The sequence below is a fragment of the Carcharhinus amblyrhynchos genome, chromosome 12, assembly GCF_965287045.1.
Source record: "Carcharhinus amblyrhynchos chromosome 12, sCarAmb.v2.hapA, whole genome shotgun sequence".
NCBI lineage: Eukaryota > Metazoa > Chordata > Chondrichthyes > Carcharhiniformes > Carcharhinidae > Carcharhinus > Carcharhinus amblyrhynchos.
Genome location: NC_137335.1, coordinates 29,510,773 through 29,532,130, shown reverse-complemented (window position 1 = coordinate 29,532,130; position 21,358 = coordinate 29,510,773). Strand labels below are relative to the sequence as shown.

At 42.0% G+C, this 21,358-nt stretch overlaps 1 protein-coding gene across 3 annotated transcripts in view; it reads right to left on the bottom strand.

The window, feature by feature from the left end:
* Positions 1–21,358, bottom strand: part of LOC145350880 (zinc finger protein 292-like) — a 197,240-nt gene that overhangs the window by 25,994 nt on the left and 149,888 nt on the right. The gene's annotated exons all lie outside the window — the stretch shown is intronic.

The window sequence follows — 21,358 nt, the reverse complement described above, 5'->3', positions numbered from 1 at the left end:
CCCTGCATCTCATGTCCAAAAACCTAAGCTGACACTAACCCTCCTATTCCATGACAGTTTTTTTAACTAGCCTTTTTATGTGGTACTTCATCAAGGCTTTCTTAAAAACTATACAGACACCATCCACTGCGTTCCCTTTATCAATCTTCACTTCTAACATTGGAAACAGTTTACCTTAATTACTCTATAAAAACCCTTTGTAATTTTAACCACCTCTATCAAATCTCCTTTTAACTTTGTCCGCTCTGGAGAATAATCCCAGTATCTCTAGTCATTCACATAATTGAATCACTTCACCCATGGCACGATTCTAGCAAATCTCTGCTACGCTATTTTTAAAACCTGGACATCCTTTCCATAGTGTGGTGCCCTGAATTCAACAGAATATTTCAGAGCAGAATATTCAAATCTAGCCAATCTTTTAGAGTTAGCATTATTTTCCAGTTTTGCACTCCACCTGATAAAGCCAAGGATTCCATGTGCTCTTTCCTTCTCAGAAACAGACTTTTAAACTGGCCCTATCACCTTCAAAGATTTATGGAAATGAACTCTCAAGTCCCAATTCCTGCACTCCATTAAATTGTACAACTTAGTTTCTATTGCCTCTCAATCTTTGAGCAAATGCATTATTTCACGCTTTGTATTAAATTTAATTATCCATGTCTCTGTCCATTTCATCATTCTATGTCCCTCTGAAACCTTAGGCATGAAAGAAGGCAGCCATTTCTTTACAGGGCCCAGGCCTAGTCTTGATGGTTGGCACAAGTGTTCAACAATTTTAAAAGCTTCCTGAGAGAATCCAAACTGACATGACAAACTGGAGCCCAATTCATTTGAGGAAGAAAAATTCATTAATCTGATGTGAACCAGCCACTGGAAAAGCTGGTTAGGCATAACGTAGGTGAAGCTAATGTAATAACACAGCCACCTGCTGGAAAAGAAAAAGCTACCAGCCAAGGATCTTGCTCAGAGTGACAGTACTGAAGATGATGCAATTCAATAGGTAAATGCCATAACATGAGTAGACGAGTAAGGCAGCATGGTGGCACATATCGGCACTGGCCTCAGTGCCAGGACCTGGACTGCATTCCCGGCTTGAGTCACTGTCTACGTGGAGTTTGCATGTTCTCTCCACCACTGCTTGGGTTTCTTCTTACAGTCCAAAGATGCATGGGTTAGGCTGACTGGACATGCTAAACTGACTCTAGTTTCAGGGGGATTAGCTGGGTAAATATATGGGGTTATGGGGATAGGTTGGGATTGTTATTAGTGCAGGACTGATGGGCTGAAGGGCCACCTATTGTACTGTAGGAATTTTATGATTGTATGATGAGAAATCTCATCTGTCACACATTAAAGTCAGAAAAGGAATAACAAACTTGCAGTTATATAGCACTTTTCATTATACCAGTATGTCTTAAAGCACTTTGTAGCAAACAAATATCTTTCAAGTATAGTCATTGTGTTATGTAGGCAAAAATAGCAAATAGCATCATGGAGCCCTCTGTGTCTATCTGAATGTGCAGCCATGACCTCTGTTTAGCATCTCACACACAGGATTACACTGTTGACAAGACAGTATGCCCTTAGTTATCCATGGAAAATTACAGCTTCATTAGGAGCGCTTGCTCACATGATCTTCTGACTCAAAAATATGAGTGGTGCCATTGAGCCAACCCTGACAGTTAGCATTATATTAGCACTGCTGTATATTAAATGATCTGCCATTAAGGATGGGATTTATTTAATATTAATCCACTGCATCAAAATTACATCTTCCTGAGCTCATTTTAATGCACTTTTAAATTTGTTTATTCATTCAAGGGATGTAAATCACTGGCTAGGACAGCATTTATTACCCATCTCTAGTTGCCCTCGAGGTGGTGGCGGTGAGCTACCTTCTTGAACAGCTGCAGTCCACATGGTGTAGGTACACCCATGGAAGTGTGAGGGAGGAAATTCAAGGATTTTGACCCATTTACAGTGAAGAGGGGGCAATATATGACCGTCAGGATGGTGAGAGGCTAGGAGGGGATGGTGTCTGCTGATCTTGTCGTTCTAGGTAGGTTTGTTCAACCTTCTTCTGCAAGGGGCCACATTTCAATTTTTTTTAACCACTCAAGAGGCCAATGAGCAAATTTCAAAAAGTTAAAGTTTGGTGCAACATTAAACATGAATATCAATAAAATGTTGAGGTATGAAGGAAAAAAAAACATCCTCAGCCAAAATATAGCAATGTCAAAACAATAAATTGGTCATTTAAAATATTGAGTAATTAATAAACACGACCATTAGAGTACAAGAGGGCCAAACAATGTTTTTCCAGCTCACACTTGGTACTCATTAATTTATCTTCACCTACTGTGTGAGCATGTTGGTGTATGACAGTGAGTGAGTGTGTGAATCCTAAGACTGGGGATCTCTTTCCTCTCTCACATGCCAGCAGCCAGCATCTCTTTCCTTCCACACCCCCACCACGAGTGACAGTGAGTCTCAGTCTCCAATCAGCAGCCAGTCTCACTCTCCCACCAGCTGCCAGTCTTCCTCCACCATCAACAGCTAGTCTTCATCTCCAACCAGTTGCTAGTCCCCTCTCCCATTAACAGTCGGTCTCTTCCCCTGTTCGATAGCCACTGACTTCACTCCACTCAGCAATCACTCCATTCCCGCTCAGCAGCCCTGCAACTGGCACCGGAAACTGTGATTGGAGGGGCAGTTCTTTGGAAAATTTTCAAGTTCACTTACTGACATTTTGAATACATGGGCTGGGTAACAAGGCTGAGTAGGCTGTATGTTGGATAGGCTCTTCTAAATGGTACTGTTGTGGGTTTAGAAGGTACTGCCTAAGGAATCTTGAGAGTTCCTGCAGTGCATCTGGTAGATGCTACACACTACTGTGCATCAAGGGAAAGACTGACTGTTTGTGGATGGGATGTCAATCAAATAGGCTGCTTTGGCTTGAACAGTAGTTGGAGTTGCTCTCTTCCAGGCAATATTTGTTTCCTATAGAGTGCTTTAAGACATACTGATTTCTGCTTTGTAAATTGTGGACAGGTTTTGAGGAATCAGGTGAGTTACTCACTGCAAGAGTCTTCCTTCTGACCTGCTCTTGTAGTCACAATATTTATATGGCTAGTCCAGTTCAGTTTCTGCTCAAATGGTAGCCATCTGGATTCTGATAGTGGGGAATTTTGCAATGGTTGTGCCATTGAATGTCAAGGAGAGTTGGTTTGAATCTCTCCCTTGTTGAAGGTGTGCATTGCCTGGCACATGTGTGGCCCAAATGATACTTGCCTCTTGTCAGCTTAAACCTGAATATTGTCCAGGTCTTGCTGCATTTGTACATGGACTGCTTCAGTATTGAGGAGTGGCGAATGGTGCTGAACATTGTACAGTGATCGCAAATATCCCCACTTCTGACCTTATAATGGAAGTAAGGTCATTGATGAAGCAGCTGAATATAGTTGGGCCTAGGACACTACACTGAAGAACCCCTGCAGTAATGTCCTAGAGCTGAGATGATTGACCAACAACCACAATCTTCCTCTGTGCTAGCTATGATTCCAACCAATGGAGAGTTTCATCCTGAAGTACAATCAGGGAATGTATTTTGAAAATTAGACTTGCATCTTTCTCTGGATTTTCTCCTTTCTCCCTTTATGTCCCCACCGAGCGCATTAGAGTCATAAGTTCCACCTTTACTTCCTCTACCCTATTCCACTAAATTTCTGACCACTAACTTACCCTTCAGGTCCCCAGGTTAGCTCGAAGATACGTGGGCCTGATTTTACCATCAAGCTGCGCCCCTTTGAGTGCGAAAACTTGATAAAGTCGGGTGTAAGGTGAGTAGATTGATCCACGCCAGCCTCTGCACCAGTTCCCCCTTTACCAAGGCCTGAAAATAGCCATGATTGGGACTGCATCCAAAACAGGTGCAGAACTGGAATGGAGTAGTTGCTGAGTTAAGTCAGTGACTATCCACACTGCATTCATTTAAATTGACTTAATGGGCTGCACGCCCAACTTAACCTTTCCCCCTTTACCACCACTTTGCCCATTCAGAATTGGAGTGAAACAGACCATGCACTACAAAAGTCCAATTCGGGCGCTCCAGTTAGTGAGGATATAAGTGCTGAGCATCTGAGGAAGAAGCGAGGGGTCCACTGCCATTCTGCCCGAGATCAGTGAGGGAGAAGGGGGGGGCAGGATCTGCTGCCACTCTGTCTGAGATCAGTGAGGGGGAAGGGCATGTGATCAGTCTAGGTGGCAGAGGGGGTGGGGAATAAGGGGGTCATTAATGTTGTGGGGGTGGGGCAATGTCTGGGACGGCCAGGGGGAGGCAATATCCAGCCCGGGAATGATGTGGCAGCGGAGTCACATTCTAACTTTTTTCTGCACAAGCGCAATTCGTGGCGCCGATTGGAGTTGCAGGATTTCAGATGCATTAAGCCCCGCCCACAGGCTTGTGCAGCACAATTCGGAATCACTAATAATATTTTTTCAGGCAGAGTGCATACGGAGGTGCCTGAGGGCGGGTCTTAAAGTCAGATCGGAAACACTCCCAGTTTCAAGTTCGTCCAGCACTTAGAATCAAAATGGTAAAATAGGGCTCTGTGCCTCGCTCCTTTAATTCTGTTGCCATCAATCCTCTCCGAACTGACAGTTAACTGCCAAGCATTGTTTGAAATTTAAACCAGGTAGCTGACCCAGATTGGTTCAGGCATTGCCTTCAGAATGAAATCAGCAAATGGCTGTCACTTACTTCAGCAAGTGTAAGGTGCGCACATGTTCTTTTTGTCTGCAAAGAACTTGGTCCTGTGTGTTAACATGTAGCTTCCAATACATGTAATGCACCACACTGAGCCCAACTGACCATCTTAAATTGATTGTCAGCGTAATTCTGAGCACACTGAGGAATAGTTCGGAAATGTTGTCCAATCACACATGTTGTCAGTAAGCACTGCCTGGAGCATTCTCCATGCCCACGCTTTTAGCGATCCACTTGCCAACCACTCAGCATTCTTATAAATTGTTCTTTTCCCCTTATACTAGTGCTTTTGCATAGTGTCTTCATGTTTGCGAGATGAAAAACTTTGATGTTTCTTTTGTTATCAATACAAAAGAAAAAGTAAACAAAATGGATTCAGTGGTTATGACTTGAAACTACTGAGTTCAATGTTGAGTCTGGAAGGTGTGAAGTGCCAAATTGAAGTGGAAAATTAAAACAAAAGGCAACTGGAATCCGAAGGTCTTGCTTGCAGAGGGAATTGGGGTGTTCAGCAAAGTGGTCACTTAATCTGTGTTTGGTCTCCCAAATGTAGAGTATGCCACATTGTGAGCAGTGACTACAGTACACTAACAAAGGAAGTAGTACAAGTAAATAACTGTTTCATCTGGAAGGAGTATAGGGCCTTGATTGATGATGAGGGAGGACTTGAGGGAGGAGACAAATGTTTAGATGTTGCAACTCCTGCATTTGAATGGAAGGATTCATCGGAAGGAGAGGGGGTGCAGGGGATGATTTGATGAGCAGAGCAGCAGGGTGTCACAGAGTGACAGTTCCCAATGGAATGCTGAAAAGGTACATTTGGTGGCGGCATCATGCTTGAGATGGCAAAAATGGCAGTGGATGGACTATCAGATGTATAGACAGGTGGGGTGGAAGGTAAGGATAAAGGAACACCATCATGGTTACATATGTGCAAAATTAAAGTGCATGGGATTGGGGGAAAGAGTACTGAAATGGATAGAAAACTGGTTAGCAGAGAGGAAACAAAGTAGGAATTAATGGGTGCTTTTCAAATTGGCAGGCAGTAAGTAACCAGTGGGATGCCACAGGAATTGGTGCTGGGACTCTAGCTATTCACAATATATATTAATGATTTGGATGAGGAAACAAAATGTAACATCTCAAAGTTTGCAGATGATACCAAGTTGGGTGGGAGGGTGAACTGTGACGAGGATGCAGGGATCCTTCAGAGTGATCTGGACAGATTAGGCGAGTGGGCAAATCAATGGCAGATGCAGTGTAATTTAGATAAATGTGAGGTTAATCACTTTGGAAGCAAAAACAAGGAGGCAGATTACTACCTGAATGGCTGTAAATTGGGAGAGGGAAGTATGCAGCGGGACCTAGGTGTTCTTGTGCATCAGTCACTGAAGGTAAGCACAAAGGTGCAGCAGGCAGTAAAGGTGGCAAATGGCATGTTGGCCTTCACTGCGAGAGATAGAATACAGGAACAGGGACGTTGTTGTTGCAATTATAGAGGGCTTTGGTGAGGCCATACCTAGAGTGTTGTGTGCAGTTTTAGTTTCCTTTTCTGAGGAAGGATGTTCTTGCTCTTGAGGGAGTACAGTGAAGGTTTAGCAGGCTGATTCCGGGGATGGCAGAACTGATCTATGGAGGAGAGATTGACGAGGTTAGGATTGTTTTTGTTCGTGTTCAGATGAAAGAGGAGGATCTGATAGAGACTTATAAAATTCTAACAGAACTAGACAAGGCAGATGCAGGGAGGATATTCCTGATGGTGGGTGTGTCCAGAACCAGGAGTCACAGTCTGAGAATCTGGAGTAGACCATTCAGGGTGGAGGTGAAAAGACATTTCTTTGCCCAAAGAGTGATGAGCCTGTGGAATTCATTACTATGGGAAGTAGTTGATGCCAAAACATTGAATGTATTCAAGAGGCAGGTGGATATAGCACTTGTGGCGAATGGGGCCAAAGGTTATGGAGAAAAAGCAGGATTAGGCTACTCAATTGGATGATCAGTCATGGCCGTAATGAATAGCAAAATAGGCTCTAAGGGCCAAATGGCCTCTTCCTGCTCCTATCTTCTATGTTTCTATAAGAACATGAGAACTAGGAGTAGGAGTAGGCAATTTAGCTCCTTGAACCTACGATTCAATACATGGCTGATCTCATCTTGGCCTCATCTCCACACTCCTGCCCATAATCCTTCATCCCACTACTAATTATAAACCTATGTCCTCAAATTTGTTTAGCGTTCTGGCATCCACTGTATTCTCCAGTAGAGAATTCCAGAGAAGCACTACCCTTTGAATAAGCAATTCCTCTCTTTTCTGCTTTAAGTCTGCTACTCCTAAGCCTAAAGCTATGGCCTCTCGTTCTAGAATGTCCAACAAGAGGGAACACCTACTTACATCTACCCTGTCATTCCCCTTAACATCTTGTACCCTGACAGTTAAACAAAAGCTACCTCCGTATCATCAAAGAACAGGCTCAGGAGTTAATTGGACAGTGGCTGTTACTATGCCTTGAACAGGCAGTGATTGAACACAGACCCATGCGTTGTGTTCCTGACAGAAATATGACCCTGAGAGAGACACAAGTGAGCATTTGTGACCAAAAAGGTTGGTTAGTGCCTGTCCTGCAAATACACGATTGGAAACATGATCAGCGCTAGTAAAGTCAAAGAGACATCGGGAGTGATAACCTGCAGGACTTACCACTACAGGAGAAGCTTAGTGGAGAAGCTAGAGATGAGGCCAAGATGAGATCAGCCATGTATTGAATCGTAGGTTCAAGGAGCTAAATTGCCTACTCCTATTCCTGCTCCTAGTTCTCATGTTCTTATAGAAACATAGAAGATAGGAACAGGAAGAGGCCATTTGGCCCTTAGAGCCTGTTTTGCTATTCGTTACAACCATGGCTGACCATCCAACTGAGTAGCCTAATCCTGCTTTTTCTCTATAACTTTTGACCCCATTCTTAAGTCTGGGGCAGAATTTTTCTACCCTGCCCGCCACAGCAGATCACAGAATCCATTCAATGCAGAAGGAAGCCATTTAGCCTGCACCAATAACAATCCAACCCAGGGCTCATCCCCATAACCCCACGTATTTACCCTGCTAATCCCCCTGAAAAAAACCCAGCAATTTAGTGTGGCCAATCAACTTAACCAGCACATCTTTGGATTGTGGGAGGAGATCAGAGCACCTGGAGGAAACCCATGCAGACACAGGGAGAACATGCAAACTCCAGACAGACAGTGACCCAAAGCCAGAATTGAACCCAGGTCCCTGATGCTGTGAGGCACCACTGCGAACCACTGTGCTGTGAGGACGGTAGCGGGTGGGATACGGACCATGAAAAGGTCCGTTGACCTTGGATGGGATTTTCTAATTTTGGGGCAAGCGCAGCCAGAAAATCTGCCCTGTGACTTGGAGCCATTGGAATAAAACTCATCCCGAGGGAGTCTGATCACTTCACCTCACCACGGTCAAGTCATAAGTTTGGATATTTTTTGTGAAGCTTTTGATACCTTTTGGATACATTTTGTATTATGAAGTAGGTTAGAGGTTAGATACTTTGCATAATAAAAGTAAGACAAAAGGTTCAATACATTATGTAATGAAGTTTTGATACTTTTTATTGTGGAGTTTTGATACTAAGTTACCACAAAAGTAAGGTAAATAAATAAAGGAGATTGTTTTACGATAATGAGAGTTTGAGTGTCTTTGTCTGTAACATCAATTGATCCTGCATCCGAGGGGCAACAATCTTATATATCTCAATTAGATCTCCTCTCGTTCTTCTGAAATGAAGTGAGTATAGACCTAAACTGCTTCATCACTCTTCCATCAAGAACTTCATCCCTGAATCAATCAATCAAGTGAACTAGAAAGAGGGAGAGGATGAAAGTAGAAGTGCATGGATGGAACAGAAATAACTGGGGGTCCTATGCATCAGGATAGGAGTGAATGCTTGGTTGAGGAAAAAGGAAGAAAGATCAAATGCTTGCAGGGAAGACTGCAGCATTAGAACAGATGCAACAGAGATGTAGAAACTTAAAGAATGTAAATGAACGCTTCCACAGTCTGAGGAAGTGCAGTTACCATAAAATGTAGGAGCAGAAATAGGCCATTTGGGCAGTGGAGTCTGATCTGCCATTCAATAAAATCATGACTAGTCTGATGATTATCCTCAACTCCATTTCTCCACCTTATCCCCATAACTCTGGCCTCCCTTACTGATTAAAAATTTGTCTATTACAAGCCCAACCTACTCAATCTCTCCTCATAAGAAAATCCCTCCATACTCAGGGTCAGACAGTGAACTTTCTGGATTGCCTCCAATGCCAGTGTATCTTTCCTTAGATAAGGAGACCAAAACTGTCCACAATATTCCAGACGTGGTCTAACTAGTTTTAGCAAGACTTCCCGATTTTTATATTCCATTCCTTTTGAAATAAAAGCTGACATTTAATTTACCTTTCCTATCACTTAGCTTTGTTTTATTCATATGGATTCCCAAATCCCTCTGTGCTGCTGCTTTTTGCATTCAAATAACATTCAGCTCCTTTATTCTTCTGGACTTTACATTGAGGTGGTTTTGGGATTCAGGGGGTTCATAGTGAATATTATTTGATAGCTTATCTCAGAAATGGAGACAGATAACTCAAGGAAAGGAAGAGTCAGAAGTGATTCACAGTAAGGGATATAGAGGAAGAATCAATATGGTCAGATCTTTCAGAATCAAGCATGTTTATTGCATAACATATCCTCGGTGGTACTAACCTACAAGATGCACTGACCTCAAAGTGTTCCAACTGTCTCTATTTATAGTACAATCAATGTCACATGATTAACTAGCAATTCTCTTCAGATGATCGCCACACACTGATCAATAGTGTATTGATAGCAGATCATACCAAGGTAAGAGAATGGCAGAAATTGAAAGTAATTTGTAATTTCAAATTAAAGATGAGAGCAGAAAACAACAGTAACAGTCAGTGTAATGGAAAAAAGGTGAGGCCTGAGTGCACAGGAATAATGGTTTCATTTCACTTCTACCTCAGTTCATCTGCTACTGAAATACTTGTCTATGCCTTTGTCAATTCTTAACTTGACTACTCCAATGCATTTACGGCCGGTCTACCACATTCTACCATATGGAATGTAAGATCATCAAAAACTTACTTGTGGCATGTCCCATTCACCCATCACCCCTATGCTTGCTGACCTAATGTGGAGGTGTTGGCGTTGGACTGGGATAAGCACAGTAAGAAATCTCACAACACCAGATTAAAGTACAACAGGTTTATTTGGTAGCAAAAGCCACTAGCTTTCAGAACACGGCTCCTTTGTCAGGTAAGTGCGAGTTCTATTCACAGACAGAGCATGTAAAGACATAAACTTGATCTTCAAAATAATGATTGAAATGCAAGTCTTTATAGGTAATCAACTCTTAAAAGGTACAGACAATGTGAGCAGAGAGAGAGTTAAGCATAGGTTAAAGAGATGTGTATTGTCTCTAGATAGAACAGTTAATGAGATTTTGCAAGGCCAGGCAAGTCGTGGGGGTTACAGCTAGTGTGACCTGAGGCATGGTTCATTGGGCAGACCATGCAGATGCTACGACAATGGATGAATGAACATTGCTCGACAATCACCAGGCAGGAATTTTCTCTTCCTGTTGGGGAACATTTCAGTGGTCATGGGCATTCAGCCTCTGATCTTTGGGTAAGTGTTCACCAAGGCGACCTTCATGACACACGACAACGCAGAGTCGCTGAGCAGAGACTGATAGCCAAGTTCCGCACACGAGGATGGCCTCAACTGGGATCCTGGGTTCATGTCTTGCGATCTGTAACCCCCACGACTTGCATGGGCTTGCAAAATCTCACTAACTGTTCTGGCTGGAGACAATACACGTCCTTTGTGCTCAACTCTCTCCATTCTCATTGTCTGTAAAGACTCGCATTCCAACCATTATTTTGTAAATTGAATTTTTGTCTTTATATGCCCTGTTTGTGAACACAACTCCCACTTACCTGACGAAGGAGCAGCAAGTGCTCCAAAAGCTAGTGGCTTTTGCTACCAAATAAACCTGTTGGACTTTAACCTGGTGTTGCGACACTTCTTGCTGACCTACACAGGCTCCCAATCAATCAATACCTAAATTTTAAAATATCCTTCTTGCCTTCAAGTCCATCCCTATTGCTGTAATCTCCTCCAGACCCACAAAACTCCAATTCTGGCCTTCTGAGCATGTTTGCCCTTAATTAATCCAACACTGTGGCCTTGCCTTCAGTTGTCACGGCCCTTATCTCTTCAATTCCTTCCCTAAGCCTCTCCATTGCTTGATTTCCTTCCTCCTTTTAAAAATCCTATTGCTTTGACCAAGCTTTTGGCCATTTGCCATATGGGAACATAATTAGAAGCAGGAACAGGCCACGTGACCCCTAGAGCCTGCTCTACCATTCAATAATTTCATGACTGATATGATGTAATTTCCATTCCATATTCTGTGGGCGGCATGGTAGCACAGTGGTTAGCACTGCTGCTTCACAGCTCCAGGGATCTGGGTTTGATTCCCGGCTCAGGTCACTATCTGTGTGGAGTTTGCACATGCTCCTCGTGTCTGCGTGGGTTTCCTCCGGGTGCTCCAGTTTTCTCCCAGGTCCAATGATGTGCCGGTTAGGTTGATTGGCCATGTTAAATTGCCTATTAGTGTCCTGAGATGCATAGGTTAGAGGGATTAGTGGGTAAAATATGTAGGGATTTGGGGTAGGGCCTGGGTGGGATTGTGGTTGGTGCAGACTTGATGGGCCAAAGGGCCTCTTTCTGCACTGTAGGGTTTCTATGATTTTAACCCCGATAACCTTTTACCACCGCCCCCCCCCCCCCCCCCCCCCGCCCCCCGGTAATTCAGAATCTATCCAGTTCTGCCTTAAAATATTCAGAGTCTGCTTCCACTGCCTTTTGAGGAAGAGTTCTGGAGACCCGTCTCTCAGAGAAACAATTTCTTCTTGACTTAAATGAGTCATCCTTCATTCTGGATTTTCTGATAAAAGACATCCTCTCCAAAAATGAGCAGCAATTTTTTCACACAGAGGATGGTGAGTGTCTGGAACAAGCTGCCAGAGGTAGCAGTAGAGGCAGTTACAATTTTGTCTTTTAAAAAGCATTTAGACAGTTACATGAGTAAGATGGGTATAGAAGGATATGGCCAAATGCAGGCAAGTGGGGCGGGCTTAGGGGTTTAAGGAAAGGACGGCACTGACAAGTTGGACCGAAGGGCCTTTTTCCATGCTGTAAACAGCTGACTGTAAAATCCACCTTTCCATACCCCTCTGGATCTTAGGCTTTGATCAAGTCACCTCCTATTCATCTACACTCTAGTTTTAAACCAAATCTCTTCAACCCTGCCTCAAAAAAACAAGCCTGATTAACTTTACATAGCACTTTTATAGCACTATTGTATTATGGACTACAACAAAGGGCCTGTTCTGCGCTGTAATGTTCTATGTTCTATGTTCTATAAAGCTACTGGCTGAAAGAGACTACAGAGCACTATCATTTTTAAAAGAGAATTAGTCAATTAAGACTTTACACCGTGGTACCACTTCACTCAAAGGGGAGATTGAGGGTATTTCTTTATGCAGCAGACTGTTATAATCTGGAATGGACTGCTTGAAAGGGTGGTGTCTGATTCATTGGCCAGATCATTAATTGGCTGTTTTAACTTGTTCGTGTAGTTTCAAGCAATATGGTGATCACATATCTGCTCAGATATTTCTAGAGTTATTAGACCAACAATCATCTGGCCCTCTTTAGCTTCATCTTACAAGAATTCAAAATTCTGCTGGCCAGAGTTTGAGCAGGAACAAATTCTTCGGTTTTATATTGTTGCAATTCTCATTTCTTACCAAAAGGTGGAGTACTAAACTTTTAGAAATGTATATTGAAACGACTGGTGTAAGTGCCCCATTCTATTCACTCTGCGGTGCTGCATACATGTCCACTTTATTTAGTCTGCCTCAGCACTCAACCAAGTGACTGGAATAACTACTTGTAGACAAAACACTAACAATGTGCTGATTATATTCTTAGTTCAAGGCAGCCAGCTTACTGATGAACAGTTGGGCTAAGCAACCCCTCCCCCCGGCCACCTTGTTTTGGACAAGTCCAATATTTGTTTTCAGAAACAGAATTATGATTCTCTTGCATCACTAGACTCCAATTAGTCTGTATTTTAAAGTCTACCCAATTACTTTATTCATTCACAATTTATCATCCTTGTCTTATTTAGATCCTTATTTCAAAAGATGCAGTGGGGAGCATACTGCCCCAGCTGTCCAAAGAGTAATAACTTTACTTCAGCATCTCTACCGTTCAGTAGGTTTGGTTAACGTAAACGCCTTACTGGCCCTGAATGTCCATAGAGTGGGAGAGTTGGATTACCAATCCACTCCTAATTTATCTGGAATTCCAGAACTCCTTTCTCACCTTACCTTTTAACTCAGCATGGGCAAGCATGTTCAGAGCAGCAAGTTCCTGAGGCCTTGTCTTAAGGGCAGCAGAGTCAACAGCAAGTCAGGCACACCCTCTTTTTTTAATACCACTAGCTAATTTATAGTAGATAAATTTAAAGGTCAGAGAAACCAGGGAGAAGGTATGTTTAGTAATGTAAATGTATTGAGGTCAGATGGTCAGTGGAGGGGGTGGGGATGGTTAGGCTGTCAGTTGGGTGGGGTCAGAGTGGGGGTTGGGAAGTCCTGTGGGGCAGGCAGTCACAGGTGAGAGATAAGAATCAGCACTAGTTTCCCTAGAGTTAGAACTGGTTTTAGTTCTTTTAATTTTTCCTGGTAACTATTCTGGGAAGACAGTTGGAACCATCTGGAATTTGCAATTTACATCATTGTCTTTAAATCCCACTGCAGCTACAAGTTTCTCAGTGGTGAGTCACAGCTGCATTTCAGTAGTTGCTTGAAAAAGAGTAATATTAAAAGGAAATGGAAACAAACAGAAGGGTAATTAAGATCAGAAACCAACTGCGAAGACCATGCTGATGTAGACTTGAAAGACATATGGTGTATTTTATACAGTAAATTGATTCTATGGTTTCCTCTGGCACCATTCCTGAGTAATTTGGGATTTAAAGTATGATTTCCAATACCTAATGCTGTCCAGCATTGATGGGTGCAACACAGCAAATTTACTGAGATCATTCAACTGACAAGTTTAACATTACACAGCTCGCAAATACTGAAAGATACAGGCATTATTTTCATAGAACAGAATCGAATCCTCCAGTGCAGAAGGAGGCCATTCAGCCCACGTAGTCTGCACCGACCACAATCCCACCGAGTCCCTATGCCATAACCCCATATATTTACCCCACTAAGCTCCTGACACTAGGGTCAATTTAGCATTGGCAATCCACCTAACCTACATAACTTTAGATTGAGGGGAAACCGGAGCACCTGGAGGAAACCCACACAGACATGGGAAGAATGTGCAAACTTCACACAGACGGCAACCGAGGCCAAAATTGAACCTGGATCCTTTGCGCTGTGGGGCAGCAGTGCTAACCACTGTACCACCGTTAGTTAGTTTATATCAGCTATTAATCTGATGTTACAAAAGTAAAATACTGCACAGCTGCTGGAAATCTTAAATAACAGAAAATGTTCAAATTACTCAGCAAGTCTGGTAACATCTGTGTACAGAAACAGAGTTTCAGGTCAAAGACTGTTCCTTAATCTGGTGGCCCTCCTCTGAACCATTATTAGGCATGGATTTTAGGGAACTTGGGGAAATAAATAATGATGCCTTAAGGAAAAAAGGGCGCTGGAAGTCTTAAAGCACATCAAGCTAGATAAATCCCCAGGATCTGAAGAAGTGAATCCCAGTACATTGTGGGAGGCTGCGGAGGAAATTGCAGGTTCCCTAGCAGAGATATTTGAATCATCGACAGCCACAGGTGAGGTGCCTGAAGATTGGAGGGTGGCAAATGTTGTGCCTTTGTTTAAGAATGACTGCAGGGAAAAACCTGGGAACAACAAGCTGGTGAGTCTAACATCTGTAGTGGATAAGTTGTTAGAAGTTGTTGAGAGATAGGATCTACAGGCATTTAAGAGACAAGGACTGATTAAGGACAGTCAGCATGGCTTTGTGAGTGGAAGATCATGTCTCACAAATTTGATTGAGTATTTCAAAGGGGTAACCAAGAAGATAGATGAGGGCAGTGCAGTTGATGTTGTCTACATGGACTATAGCAAGGCCTTTTAAAAAGGTACCACCTGCATGGTAGGTTGTTGCATCAAATTAAATCTCATGGGATTCAGGGTAGCCAAATGGATACAAAATTGGCTTAATGACAGAAGACAGGGTGATCATAGAGGGTTGTTTTTCGAACTGGAGGCCTGTGACCAGTAGTGTGCTTCAGGAATTGGTGCTGGGTCCACTGTTATTTGTTATTTATATTAATAATTTGGATGAGAATTTAGGAGACATGATTAGTAAATTTGCAGATGACATCAAGATTAGTGGCACAGTGAAGAAGATTATTTAGCTTTGCAACAGGATCTTGATCAATTGGGCCAGTGGGCCAAATGCAGTTTAATTTAGATAAATGTGAGGTGATACATTTTGGTAGATCGAATCAAGGCAAGACTTACCCTGTTAATGATGGGGCACTGGGGAGAGTTATAGAACAAAGAGAACTAGGAATATAGGTTCACAGCTCCTTGAAAGTGGAATCACAGATGGACAGAGTGGTGAAGGCGGCATTCAGCATGCTTGGTTTTATTGGTCAGAACACTGAATGCAGGAGTTGGAATGTTGTTGAAGTTGTACAAGACATTAATAAGGCCACATTTGGAATATAATAGACAGTTCTAGTCATCCTATTATTGAAAGGATATTATTAAACGAGAAAGAGTGCAGAAAAAATTTACTAGGATGCTATTGGGTCGTGATGGTTTGAGTTATAAAGGAGAGGCTGGAGAGACTGGCACCTTTTTTTCCTGGAGCATAGGAGGCTTAGGTGAGAGCTTATAGAGGTCTATAAAATAATGAGCAACATAGATCAGCTGGATAGTCAACATCTTTTCCCAAAGTTAGGGGGGTCTAAAAACTAGAGGTCATAGGTTTAAGGTTAGAGGGGAAAGATACAAAAGTGTCCAGAGGGGCAATTTTTTCACACAGAGGGTGATGAGTGACTGGAACAAGCTGCCAGAGGTAGTCGTAAAGGTGGGTACAATTTTGTCTTTTAAAAAGCATTTAGACAGTTATGTGGGTAAGATGGGTATAGAGGGATATGGGCCAAACACAGGCAATTGGGACCAACTTAGTAGTTAAAAAAATGGGCAGAATGGACAAGTTGGGCTAAAGGGCCTGTTTTCATGCTGTAAACCTCTATGACTATTTGAGCTTCTCTCTCTGAATCAGACCTGTATACAGCATTCAAGACTTATGCATTCTTCTACAAGCCCACTATGATGCTCTTTGTTTTATATTGGATCATGTTGGCTATGTACCTTGATTTTACAACTTTTTTCTCTACAGTCTCTCAACAATCTCATGAGCCTGTAGAGACCTGTACATAATAACGTTGGAGTGTTTACCCCTTCTCAGCAGGCATCAATCAGAGCTACAAGGGTATGCATGCTTGGTGTTAGCCCTAAACAATTCATCATATTACATTTATTTACATTAAATATCTTCTGCCAGATGGAAGCTCAATTCTACATCACACTTAGGTCACATTTTTATTTACTTTTATCAAATGTTCTGATTTAGAACAAATTTTCATCTTTTATGAATTTCTGGATTAAGGCTTTTGTCCTGATCATTGGTATTAAATGAAGAGAAACAACCGGAACAGCAGTTCTTGCAGGGCTGTACTGGTAACCATTTCCTACAAAGCGTCACAAGCACTAAATGACAACCACCTGTCTGAGAATGCAGCCAATTCACCATCCAACCTAGGATCTGCTTTCAAAAGCCCTGGATTGCAATGTTTTAACAACGTAAATTTTCTACATTAAGGAAAATTAGTAAAGACTGTAATTACTATAAATCAATTATTAGTCCACTTTATTTATCAGTCTGCTTCTTATTTTATGACCCTAACCACATTGATAGTGTTTATTCTACTGTTCCCAAAGTCAAGCAGGTAGTGTTGTGAGAATATCATATACCCAAGTAAACTGAACGAGTTGAGTTCAATCTCTAAACTAGTATTATCTACATTTTTGCAATGGCATAAAATTAAATTGAAAAGTTTTTTGAGAATTTTTTAAATATGGCTTGTATGAGATATTTGAATGATTAACAAAGATAGCAACAGGTGCGATTTTCAAAAATATTTTGATAATATTCAATATTTTTCTTTTGTAGTCATCTCTGGTCAGCAGTTCCTGATTTTCCATTGGTAGTTTTCATCTCTGCTTCTTATTGTTCATTAATGGGCTTTGTCACAACTATCCTGCCTGCTCAACATAATTCCCTAAACAGTCATTTGTATTTTTATGTATGATTTGCCCAGGAGATATTCACAGCAATCAAGTTAGAGTATGGTTTCACCATAGTTTCTTGGCAGCCTAAATTTGACAGTGCTTCATCCATTTACGCAATTCAGCAATTTACCGAAACAAATGATTTCAAACAAGAGTGGCAGAGTGGTTAGCACTGCTGCCTCTCAGTGCCAGGGACCTAGGTTCAATTCCAGCCCTGGGTGACTATGTTAAGTCTGCACGTTCTCCCAGTGTCTGTGTGGGTTTCTTCCTCGTGCTATGGTTTCCTCCCACAATCTAAAGATGTGCAGATTAGATGGATTGGCCTTGCTAAAATGCCCTTTAGTGTCCCAAGATGTGTAGGTTAGTGGAGGCTAGCGGGGTAAATATGTGGGGTAAATATGTGGGGTTACAGAGATAGGGTCTCAGTGGGATGCTCTGTCGGAGAACTCAATGGGCTGAATGGCTTGCTGTGGCACTGTAGGACTTCTATGATTCTAAGTCAATATATTGCCCTTCTCACTGGTAAAGAGACTTGACGTAACATTTGTTGTTTTATAAAACATGCTCAAGATTCAAGTAATTCTAACATACCCACTTTAACATCAGATTCCTTATTATTTTGGCATATTAGAACAGTGGCTATATTTCAAAGTAATAGCTGTTTGGCAACAAAGTTCTTTGGAACATCCTGAGAACATGTTATAAAAATATAAAAAAACACGCATTTGCGTCAGAAAATATTTACCTCCCAGTTATTTGTTAAAGATACAATTTTCTTTCCTCCTTTATCTCAGTTATAAAAAGACTCCTTCTTAAAAACATACTCTACTTCCTAAAACGTAAATAACTCTTGTTGAAGTCATAGTTGGTGCAGCACTGTCAAGGGAGGAATTTACCACCACAATGCCTCTAGTAATCAACAAAGCTTAGAATGCCATATTAGCTCCAAGTTTGAGAGACAAATCATCACCACCTCCCTTTGGCTACTGACTAGGTTGCTCTACAGAAAGCTGGCATGGACTTGACGAGCTCAACAGCCTCATTTCATGCTGTTATGGCTCTATAACTCAGTGGTTGACCGTAATACTCATTTGCACAAAAAAGCTATCTGATCACTAAAAAAAAGTTTATTTTTCATACACTAAATAACATACTGATATTAGTTTTTTGGAATTTTATTGCAGGCATCTCCCCATAATTATAACATGGTAGGGTAAGTTACAACTCTCATCACCCTAATTATTTAATCAATTTGACAGTAAAATTAGTACTTAATTCATCAATGATAGCATTATAAAAGAAAATCAAGAAACACAATTGCTTATTTTTCTACTTGTTCTTTATTTCATTATATTTTCTGCTACTTCTGATTCTTTCACATATAGTCTTTTAATAAAGGGCTGGCAATTTAGGATTGAATGAAGACAACTGATGATCCCCTATAACAGTGCTTTATCCATTGATGCAATACAGCAACTTACTGAAGCAAATGATTTCAGTCAAGAGTGGCACAGCGGTTAGCATTGCTGCCTCACAGCATCAGGTATGAAGCTCATGTTGTAGGGGGTCAAATTACACTAATGAAAACATGTATAATCACGAGTTTAAAACACTAACACAATACTGACATGGAGCGAATGATCTTAGATTAAAGAATGTACTAATAAGAGACTGTCAGTGTAAAAAGGCAGTTTGTTGAAATAACAATATTGTCCTTGTGGACAGAGAAATAATGGCTACAACAATGATTTAACAATAGCAATAATAGCTTTAAAATGGCTATTCTGGCTGAGAGTGAAGCATGCTGGGAATTTTGGTCAACTTATAGGTTAAAACCGGGTCATAAAGAGGCTGTGGTCTGGGAGCTGTGATCTGAAGTTTCCTGTGTTGGTCAGATCAGGGAAGTTGCTTACATTAACTGAGACATCATGGTTCCAATTTATGGCTGCTATGTATGGGACATGTATAATAAACCTAGCATCATGGCTTCGTTCAAAAGTAGGTTCACTGGATGTTTGAGCCAGGTGATTGATTTCTGGTTACACAGTTGGCTGGATGACAGAGAATCTTCTGGAAGCAAGTGGAGAATCGTGGATAAAAGACATAAGAACATAAGAAATAGGAGCAGGAGTAGGCCATCTAGCCCTTCGAGCCTGCCCCGCCATTCAATAAGATCATGGCTGATCTGAAGTGACTCAGTTCCACTTTCCTGCTTTCTCCCCAGGACCCTTAATTCCCTTGCCTACCAAAAACCTACCTACCCGCATCTTAAATATATTTAGCGAGGTAGCCTCCACCACTTCAACGGGCAGAGAATTCCAGAGATTCACCACCTTTTGAGTGCAGAAGTTCCTCCTCAACTCTGTTCTAAACTGCAACCCCCCCCTTATCTTGAGGCTGTGCCCTCTAGTCCAGCTGTCCTTTCTGAGCGGGAAGAACCTCTCCACCTCTACCCTATCCATCCCTTTCATCATCTTATATGTCTCAATAAGATTTCCCCCTCATCTTTCTAAACTCCAATGAGTACAAGCCCAGTCTATTCAGCCTCTCCTCGTAGCTCAACCCCCTCAACTCCGGTATCAGCCTAGTGAACCTCCTCTGCACTCCCTCCAAGGCCAAAATATCCTTGCCCAAGTGCGGCGACCAAAACTGCACACAGTATTCCAGCTGCGGCCTCACTAGTGCCCTGTACAGTTGCAGCAAGACCTCCCTACTTTTATATTCAATCCCCCTCGCTATGAAGGCCAGCATCCCATTTGCCTTCCTGACCACCTGCTGCACCTGTAGGCTGGGTTTCTGCGACTCATGCACAAGGACCCCCAGGTCCCTCTGCACTGAGGCATGCTGCAGCTTTTTGCCCTGTAAGTAGTAGTCCTTCCTACTATTATTCCTGCCAAAGTGGATAACCTCACACTTGCCAACATTGTATTCCATCTGCCAGGTCCTCGCCCACTCGCTCAGCCTATCTAGATCCCTCTGCAGACTTTCTACACCCTCTGCACAATTTGCTTTTCCACTTATCTTTGTGTCATCAGCAAATTTCGACACCTTACACTCAGCTCCCTCCTCCGGATCATCTATGTAAATGGTAAATAGCTGAGGCCCCAGCACCGATCCCTGGGGCACTCCACTGGTCACCAACCGCCAATCCGAATAGCACTCATTGACACCCACTCTCTGCCTCCTATGTGACAGCCAATCCTCTATCCGCACTGACACCTTACCCCCAACTCCATGCCCCCTAACCTTCTGTAACAACCTTTTGTGCAGCACCTTATCAAACGCCTTCTGAAAATCGAGAAACACCAGATCTACCCGTTCCTCTCCGTCCACCACACTAGACACATCCTCATAGAATTCCAATAAATTCGTCAGACACGACTTCCCCTTAACAAATCCGTGCTGTGTCTGCTCTATCAAACAATTCTTCTCAAGATGCCTCGCTATTTCTTCTTTGAAGACGGATTCAAGCATTTTTCCTACAACAGACGTTAAACTAACCGGCCTATAATTCCCTGCCTTTTGCCTGCTACCCTTTTTAAACACGTTGGTTCATTGTTTGGCAGCAATGACTCAGAACAAACTAACCATCACAACAAAGCTTGTACCCTGAAGAACACTTCAGAGAGAAGAAAATTGATTCTACAGAGAGGCTATTTCTTGGTTAAGATTTTCCTAACTCGGTCGTATCTATTTTCAGTTAAACAGTTAAAATTGATGTTCAGTTAGAGTTCACAGGCAGTTTAAGAGTTAAAGTTCAGTTGAAAGTTGATGTTCAGTTAAAGTTCAGTAAAGAATTCATGAGTTGCAATTGTTTACGTTTGAGTTGACACTAGAAGTGTTAAGTAAAGAAATAATTGAATTACTGTCCTTGTTTGTCTCACTAAACTGGGATGCTTGGAAAGTGTTTAAATTAAAGCTGTATAACACTCATTTAAACATATTATTTCTTAAAGTGTATTTTGTAAAACTTCAGCCAATGGCATGGTACAGCAAGGTCTGATGGGATTAGGCATTCCAAAAGAAACCACGTTTTTGAGGAATAATGGACTATCGAATGTGGACATTATGAGTAGATGTTAGGAACAAAAT